The sequence below is a fragment of the Cherax quadricarinatus genome, chromosome 57, assembly GCF_038502225.1.
Source record: "Cherax quadricarinatus isolate ZL_2023a chromosome 57, ASM3850222v1, whole genome shotgun sequence".
Taxonomy (NCBI): domain Eukaryota; kingdom Metazoa; phylum Arthropoda; class Malacostraca; order Decapoda; family Parastacidae; genus Cherax; species Cherax quadricarinatus.
The window spans coordinates 15,272,112-15,282,111 of NC_091348.1; the positions used below are offsets into that span (position 1 = coordinate 15,272,112).

Here is a 10,000-nt window from a genome sequence, read left to right on the forward strand (position 1 = left end):
TGAGAAACTCTTGTTGCTTCTCGGGGCTCCAGGACCTGCCGTGTTAAACGAGAGTAATTACAAAGCAGCAGAATTACCATGAACAAGGGTAAGTGGAGAGAACAGGCGAGTGAAAAGCAGCAGTGAACGAAGATAATGAGAAAATCCGTTGGGAAGTGTGGAGGGGGGGAGACGGAAGTGTTGCCATCACCTGGGCTCGATATTTTCCCTCTCCTATCACTAGGCTTTAATTCGCCTCCCTCAAATATCTCCCTATTTTTTTTTTCCTTTGGAACGCTTTCTAGGCACCTAAAATTTGCTTTGGTGGTCTAAACAGACGACGACTTTGTGTAAAACTTAAATAACTAGCATGAGAGTTCTCTGGTAGGTATTGCCAGAGTGGAGAATAGATGTAATGGTGTAAGTGATGGTTCCCATCTCTCAGGGTATGTCAAGGTAGTCCACTCATTTAATGGACTGAACTTCTAAAGCCTTTTTTTTTTTTTTGACCTCTCTGGCATTCTTCCCGGGGCAATAAAATGTGCGGAGCGGCCTCCGGAGATACCACAAGTTGTTCTCTGGCACTTGTTGCATTCACTTGTACGATCTTCAGGGCTCAAACGGCTTTTAACACAAATCTACCTCCACGTAATGGCCTTTTTTTCAACATGAGCAGCCAGTCCTCTAGGGGCTATAATCCTCCCTGAAAGGCTGGGAATTTCACCTTAGGTGATTCCCGTTTCAGGTCAGATTGGCTTGCTATTCGCACACCATTGCCATATCTTTTTTCCTGTGAGTTTCAGGGTATCCTGGAGATGCCCTGGTGCTGGTGGAGGGCTTTTCACCCAAGGAATTGGAGCTATTTTTTTTAATGACCCAGCTCTCATCGACGCTTACAATGTTTTAGTCGTGAAGGGAACACGTTGTAGAATAAGCCTTTGAGACAACGTTACACTCTGAGGGAGCAGTAACAGCCTTGTTGATCAGGCCCTGATCCACCGGGAGGCCTGGCCGTGGACCGGGCCGCGGGGGGCGTTGATCCCCGGAATGCCCTCCAAGTAGACTCCAGGTAGACGGCTTTTATCAAGTCACTTATAAAGCTCTACACAGTGAAACACGACGGGATAAATTTTTATATAGAACAATGCATGGCGATGAAGCTCTACACAACAAAACACACAACTGTAAAGCTCTGTACAACATAGCAAAGCTTTGTTCGGATTCAGCTCATTTTCAGCTTCCTTACCCTCGTGTTTTTTTAGCCCCCCCCCCCCCTCACCCGCAGTGATACGCTCACAGAAGCACATTTATAAGTCACATTTGTGAAGCAAAGATCATTTTCTTTTTTTCCCTGCGGGCTCCTGGTTATAATTGGATCTGTCTAAGAATCCGTACCGTGGTTGCGTCCCCCCTTCCCTCCTCTAGCCGTCACCCTTTTTTTTTTCTTCCTTTCAAGTCCCACCAAGACGTACATCAGCACGCTTCTTAAAGGTTCGAACCGAATCTTGGGTTGGACCATCCGTGGTGGAATGTTGACTGCTCTGGGTCAAGGAATGCCACCCGCATTTCAGGATGTGTTTAAAGCATATTTGAGTATATTCAAAGCACAGCTTGGATATATTAAAAACGTATCTGGGTGTGTGGATTCTTAAAACATATCAGTGTATATTCACAGCATACTAGGTATATTCAAGGAGTATGTATATGTATATTTAAATATAATGTCGTGGGGAATAAGGATAACTTGCGATTTTGGCTTAAATAGCAACGCTCCTGTTGCCGAATAAGGCAAGCGAAAATTTGGGTATGAAATAATTTCGCAAAAATCATTTTAAACTTAACGAAAAAATATATATATTTAATTGTGTTTGTTTATTATTAAATTATTGTAAACTTATCTAAAATATATTTAGTTGGATTAGGCTAAATTAAATTGCACTTGTTATATTAAGGTTAAGTAAGTTTTCTAAGGTTCTTTTGGTGCAAAATTATTAATTTTTACATTAACATTAACGATAAAATATATCTTTAAAACGTATAAGAGAAAATTTAGATAGGACTTAATTTTAAATGAATTGCTTATTGACCAGTTTTATTTATTCGACACGATACACACACACACACACACACACACACACACACACACACACACACACACACACACACACACACACACACACACACACACACACACACACACACACACACACACAGAAATGTTCAAAGCATATCAGCGTACATGCACACTGCAACTGCTAATTCGGACAATTTTTTGTTAGTATTTTGTTGACTATGAATGGACGGATTTGGCCGAGGCAACAAGGCTTTAAGATAGACATGTTAATCTTTGGTATAACTAGTAGAGCGGGTGTATACAAGTAAGACAAAAGTGACGTAACAGTGAGATATGACCAATTTGACATTTGATGAATGTTATCTTAACACCCCCGCCTGTCTGCTGTAATTCCAGCGTGACGTCGTGTGATCAGCGTAGGGACTACCACTTCTCGTTTTCTTTGTGCATCCTGGCTTGTCGCTAACATTTTGTATCGTATCTATGTGTACGTACATTATATATATATATATATATATATATATATATATATATATATATATATATATATATATATATATATATATATATATATTGCAGTGTCCTTTTTTTACAATGTTTCTTGATCTAGATTTCCTCAATTCATCGACTAGTGTGTCCAGTATTTCAAAACACACACACACACACACACACACACACACACACACACACACACCTACACACACACACCTAGGGAATGGAAGAAATATAGAAGGCAAAGGACCCAGGAGAATAAGGAGAGCAGTCGTAGAGCCAGAAACGAATATGCACAGATAAGAAGGGAGGCCCAAAGACAATATGAAAATGACATAGCAGCGAAAGCCAAATCTGACCCGAAACTGTTGTACAGCCACATCAGGAGGAAAACAACAGTCAAGGACCAGGTAATCAGGCTAAGGAAGGAAGGAGGAGAGACAACAAGAAATGACCGTGAAGTATGTGAGGAACTCAAGAGATTCAAAGAAGTGTTCACAGAGGAGACAGAAGGGGCTCCAGAAAGACGGAGAAGTGGGGCACACCACCATGTGCTGGACACAGTACACACAACCGAGGAAGAAGTGAAGAGGCTTCTGAGTGAGCTAGATACCTCAAAGGCAATGGGGCCAGATAACATCTCCCCATGGGTATTGAGAGAGGGAGCAGAGGCGCTATGTGTACCCCTAACAACAATATTCAATACATCTATCGAAACAGGGAGATTGCCTGAGGCATGGAAGACAGCAAATGTAGTCCCATCTTTAAAAAAGGAGACAGACATGAAGCATTAAACTACAGACCAGTGTCACTGACATGTATAGTATGCAAAATCATGGAGAAGATTATCAGGAGAAGAGTGGTGGAACACCTAGAAAGGAACGATCTCATCAACAGCAGCCAACATGGTTTCAGGGATGGGAAATCCTGTGTCACAAACCTACTGGAGTTCTATGACATGGTGACAGCAGGAAAGACAAGAGAGAGAGGGGTGGGTGGATTGCATATTCTTGGACTGCAAGAAGGCGTTTGACACAGTTCCACACAAGAGATTGGTGCAAAAACTGGAGGACCAAGCAGGGATAACAGGGAAGGCACTACAATGGATCAGGGAATACTTGTCAGGAAGACAGCAGCGAGTCATGGTACGTGGCGAGGTGTCAGAGTGGGCACCTGTGACCAGCGGGGTCCCACAGGGGTCAGTCCTAGGACCAGTGCTGTTTCTGGTATTTGTGAACAACATGACGGAAGGAATAGACTCTGAGGTGTCCCTGTTTGCAGATGACGTGAAGTTGATGAGAAGAATTCACTCGATCGAAGACCAGGCAGAACTACCAAGGGATCTGGACAGGCTGCAGACCTGGTCCAGCAATTGGCTCCTGAAGTTCAATCCCACCAAGCGCAAAGTCATGAAGATTGGGGAAGGGCAAAGAAGACCGCAGACGGAGTACAGTCTAGGGGGCCAGAGACTACAAACCTCACTCAAGGAAAAAGATCTTGGGGTGAGTATAACACCAGGCACATCTCCTGAAGCGCACATCAACCAAATAACTGCTGCAGCATATGGGCGCCTAGCAAACCTCAGAACAGCATTCCGACATCTTAATAAGGAGTCATTCAGGACCCTGTACACCGTGTACGTTAGGCCCATATTGGAGTATGCGGCACCAATTTGGAACCCACACCTAGCCAAGCACGTAAAGAAACTAGAGAAAGTGCAAAGGTTTGCAACAAGACTAGTCCCAGAGCTAAGAGGTGTCCTACGAGGAGAGGTTAAGGGAAATCAACCTGACGACACTGGAGGACAAGAGAGATAGGGGGGACATGATAACGACATACAAAATACTGAGAGGAATTGACAAGGTGGACAAAGACAGGATGTTCCAGAGATTGGACACAGTAACAAGGGGACACAGTTGGAAGTTGAAGACGCAGATGAATCATAGGGATGTTAGGAAGTATTTCTTCAGCCACAGAGTAGTCAGTAAGTGGAATAGTTTGGGAAGCGATGTAGTGGAGGCAGGATCCATACATAGCTTTAAGCAGAGGTACGATAAAGCTCACGGCTCAGGGAGAGTGACCTAGTAGCGATCAGTGAAGAGGCGGGGCCAGGAGCTCGGACTCGATCCCCGCAACCTCAACTAGGTGAGTACAACTAGGTGAGTACACCTACATACATACACCTACACACACACACCTACACACACACACCTACACACACACACCTACACACACACACCTACACACACAACAGGCCTAGTGTCTAATCGACATTTGCCTAGGACAAAATGGTAACTAACACGAGCGCGTGCACAAACAACAGTTTCACACACATTACTACAGCAAGGTAGATGTGGTTTCAATGGAAGTAAATCATGTTTGGATTTGTTGGGGAGAGAGAGAGAGAGAGATGCGGGGATGTAATCTTATCCTCAGTTCCACCCACTTCCGCTGGCTGCGGCTGCGGTAACCTCAGCACTTTTGCCTGCGGCCGCACCCTGCTGTTTATTTTGTGCTACCTTATAGTTAAGCCTATTGTGGACGGGGTGTGGCGGTGAAAGGGGGGGTCCCAGGGCTGGGTACGCGAGGTCACCAGCAGTCCCTCAGGGAGATGACTGTAACAGGTGTGTCAGGAGATGACTGTAACAGGTGTGTCAGGAGATGACTGTAACAGGTGTGTGTTAGGAGCGCCCACCTGATGTAGTCAAGGTACGTGTAATCTATCTAATGACATTGGCATAACTTTTATATAATAATTGCACATATAAAAAGCCAACATTGTTGAAAAGAATAAAACCTCAAACGCCACTATAACCTTAACGTCTTAAAGAGCTTGTTTGTGTTACGTAGCTGTATTAACAGTTAAGATCAGCTGGTTGACAGTAGCAGTGATTGCGCGCGCTCTCACACCCCCTCAGGTAAGAACAGCTAACTGGTAGTAATACCAGTTATTGCGCCAGCATCCACCACGTCAGATAAGATAAATTAACAATAACAAGAGCGAGTGCGCACGCATCCACCTGCTTGTTAGACCGGCTGACAGACAATAACAGAGAGGTAGCAGGTTCTCCCAGGTGAGGTCACAGGTGCCAGGTGAAGCTGGTATACTGGGAGTGTGATTCACAGTCCACACAGGTGATTCATTCACACGTTTAACTTCATTTTTTTGTACATTTTCTTGGTGTGTGTGTGTGTGTGTGTGTGTGTGTGTGTGTGTGTGTGTTAATGAGAGGTGTTAAAAGATGACAACAGCTTAGGATGAGGAAGGGTGGGGAGTGAATGAAGTAAGTTCTCTTCTCTCCTCAGTCTCGCTTACCAACATTGGGGACAGATGATCGGGAACATTTTAAATTGACTCGGCATTCTCAGGTACGTCGAAGATGAATGTGGCGGAAATTTCGTTTGATTAGTGTTATAAATGAGTTTTTTCTTTCATCGGATAATCATTTTCTTCTCTCATCTCTGATCCTTTTGGGTTTAGCGCTTAGTTATGATTATAATAATTATTTCATCTCTTTTTCATAAGTACATAGTAAAGAATGAAGGAACACTGCGATATGCCTATTTGCCCATGCTAGGAAAGTCTAACTCTTTCAAATACTCGTATACCCGACCATTTTTAAACGCCTCGGAAGAATTTGCCTCGATGAGACTAGTTTACCCCTTGTTCAGTTTGTACACCACTCCATTGCCAGTTCAGTGATTTCTCATATGCTTTCTGTACACGAATTTGTCGGAGTCTAACTTCATTAAGTTTTGCCTATATTAGAAGTTTTCAGCTCCATATTTATATCTTTATTACGACTCTCTTCCATTTGCAGGCTTAGCGTTAATTTTTATTATACTCATTTCACACCTGTGAAACACTTAATATCTTTATTGTCCGTAAGTTTTGCCAACCAGTGGCTATGTTAAGGACGATGGATTGAACTCATCTCTAGGCTAAGGGACAGATTACTTCAAATTCCTCCTTCACATCTTCCACCGTTTTTTTTTTTCCTGTGTTAGTGATAAAGCCTCTGGTTGGCGAAAAGTTTCCACAGTCAAGATACCCAAGTGTTGTACAGGTGTTTCATCCTTCTAACTTTGATTTTCTAAACCATTAACAATATTTCATTGTACGAGTTTGAACAGATTGTAAGATCAACGCCTTTCAATATTTGTTTTAAAATGTTCACACGTCTATTAAGATTATCAGTTTTTTGAAGTCCACTTGCACACTTATCCACATTTAACTGCATCTGCCACTTTCCCAACAACATTAACCTATCCATAAATTTCAAGCGCTCTCGTGTTCTTAATTTATTTCCTATCGTATTTTTGTATCACTGACGAATTTAGAAATTGCATGCTATGTGTATCCTCGTCTGAATTATGTACATTGTAAACAACTATGGGCCCAGCATCAAGTCCTGTCGCATCCCTTTGTGATTTCTCCCTTTTACGCAAACTCTTCTACTTATCAGTTATTATTATTATTATTATTATTATTATTATTATTATTATTATTATTATTATTATTATTCATGGGGAAACATTAAACCCGTAAGTGTCATACAGCGTCTGTGAAATAGATAATCAGATTCCATCCGAGGAGGAGGGTGATTCCAATTAGTGAGATCAAAAGCCCTTCGCCATCCCTGGCTATTGCTGTCATGTCTCGATCCAACTGAATTTCTCTTTGTGTACCTTGCAAGGTCAACTCGTTTTAATTTGCTTCATGCATTGTACCCTGTCCCAGTCTTCATCCCAACTCCAGATAAAACAGCGTTGTACTGATATATTTAGATTTTGTCTTCGAAGCGGCTAGTTTGTGCACCCCATATTCATCCTACTTGGAGTCTACCTGGAGGGTAGACTGGTCCGGCACCGACTTTAGGTATCTGTCTAGCTCCCTCTTGAAGACAACCAGGGATCTAGTGGTAATGCCACTTATTGCTGGTGGACGATAGCGCAAGAACATCTTATACACAAGGCCTACAATCTTGGCCCCCAAAAGGGTTTAACAGGAGTACATCTGGATTTATATCTACAATTATCTTTTCTGTTGCAAGCAAATTTAGGCTGTTTGCTTAATATGTCTGGTATCTTATTTTTTTTTAAATACCTTTGTAAAAATCAATTCAAAATCATTCATTGACTTGGTTCATTCTTGGATTTCAGTGACTCTTGAATGATATTGATCAGAATGACTTGGAATTGCTAATGCTGTTACCAGTTATAATGAACTTTTATACCCCGGCGAGGTCTGGCCGAGTGAGCGAGAAGTTGGAACTATCACGTTGGCCATCTTCCGCCTAGCATGACCAGTGGGTCTATTATTGTTGAATTCATGGGAGCGCTAAACCCGTAGGTCATACAGCATCAGGGGAACAGGAGAGGAGGGAGGTAATCTTCAATTCAAGAGAAGGATGGTTAACATTCTTTGGCTCAGTACTCCTTCCCTGAATCGAGTCACCTCTATAGGGGTCAGCAGGTCTAGTAGACCGCGTAGCATGAACCATCTTGGATTTCTTTTTTGTATGCATTAAGATAAGAGATCATGCAAAATCCTGACAAAATATTAAGATAAGAGATAATATTGTGTAAGGATTTTTAACCGGGAGAAGTGTGAGTCACCTAGGATAACCCAGTGAAGTCCGTGCTTCATCGGGACTGCCTGTCTTATTTCCGCAACAGTCGGCTAACATCCAGGTACCTACTTACTGCTAGGTGAACAAGGGCAGCAGGTATAAGGAAACGCCCCACGTTTCACTCGTGCCAGGGATCGATCCCCGGTACCTAAATTTGTGAGCCGAGGACGCTTCCATCATCGTGGGCGCGTCTCTGCATGTTATGTGGACATATGGACCAATGAGCGCTTATGGAAGAATGTGTACTCACCTGTATGTAGTTTCAGGGGTTGAGGTTCAGCTTCTGGCTCCGCCTCTTCGCTGATCGCTTTTAGGTTCACTGTCTCCTACCTTAGAGAGCTTTATCGCACCTCTTAAAATATGTACGGATCCTGCTTCTGCCACTTCACTCTCAATATAATTCCACACCCTGACTATTAAGACTGAAGAAATACTTCCTAACATCTTTGTGACTGTGTTTTCAACTTCCAACTGAACCCTCGTGTTCTTGTTCCCTATCTCTTAATCGTCTCTGTCCACCCTATCAATTCCCCTCTGTATTTTCTACGTTACCATATCGCCCCTAATCCTTTTTATCTCTAGTGTAACCAGGTTGAGTTCCCTTAACCTCTTCTCACAGGACATGCCCGTTAGCTTTGGGACTAGTCTCGTTGCAAATCTCTGCACTTTCTCCAAATTCTTGACCAGGTGTGGGTTCCATACTGGTGCTGCATACTATAATATGGGCCTGATGTACACTTCTTACTCAGATTTCTGAAAGACTTGCCAGACTCATTTGCTGCATCAGTTATTCAAGTGATGGGCGCTTCTGGCGATATGCTTGGTACAGTACTCAACCCCAAGGTCCACCTTGAATGAGGTTTGCGGCCTTTTCCCCCCTACCCCCGAGCCTGTACTGTGTGTGTGTGTGTGTGTGTGTGTACGTGTGCGAATATGTATTTGACTCATGTGTATTTCTGGCGGGGTAGCCATGTGCGGCCTTGCGTGAGTCAGACACGTGCACACATGGAGGTGTACATAGCTTCTCTTTGATGTGTCACAGGCTAAGGGAAAAGAGTGGGCCTGGGGTCGGGTAGGGGGTACTAGTGCAAAGACGAAGGGAAAGAATTTAGGAGTTGGGTGTAAAGGGGAATTTAAATTAGTAGTTTTAAACTAGCGGGATGGGCTTTAAAGTTATCGAGAACAAGAATTTTCAAGCTGTGGGGACAGGTTATGTTTTTCAAAGCATCGAGTAGTAGTCGGCTATAATTATGTTTCTGAAATTGTGCTGTTGTAATTTTGTAATGAAGATAAAAATTAAGATTATATCACAAATATATATATATATATATATATATATATATATATATATATATATATAGATATATATATATATATATATATATATAGTATGCAGATATGGCAAACCAAGCGATACAGGATGGAAAACAACCACGGGGGAGTAGAATGATAGCTCTAGGAATTCAGTGTTGCAATCAACACATTAGGAGCTTGCAAAGTTGCAGAAAGGAGGAGGATAGCCAAGCAAATACGATCCCAAATTACGTCTTCACTGACTAGTGAAGACTTCCTTTGGGATCGTATTTGCCTGGATAACCTCTTTTCTGCAGCTCCTGATGATGTGTTGACTGCAACACGAAAGGCCTAGAGCTATTATTCTACTCCCACCGTGGTTGTTTTGCGCATATATCGTGCCGAATAGGTATAGCTTAAATAGCAACGCTCTTCTTGCCGAATAAAGCAAGCGAAAATTTGTGTATGCAATAATTTCGAAAAAAATCATTCGGAACGTAACGAAAAAAATACATTTCATTGTGTTTGT

The 10,000-nt window shown here is 42.6% G+C and overlaps 1 protein-coding gene across 1 annotated transcript in view; it reads left to right on the plus strand.

The window, feature by feature from the left end:
* The window catches only part of LOC128693485 (dual specificity protein phosphatase 6), a 73,376-nt gene that overhangs the window by 60,211 nt on the left and 3,165 nt on the right, over positions 1-10,000 (plus strand). The gene's annotated exons all lie outside the window — the stretch shown is intronic.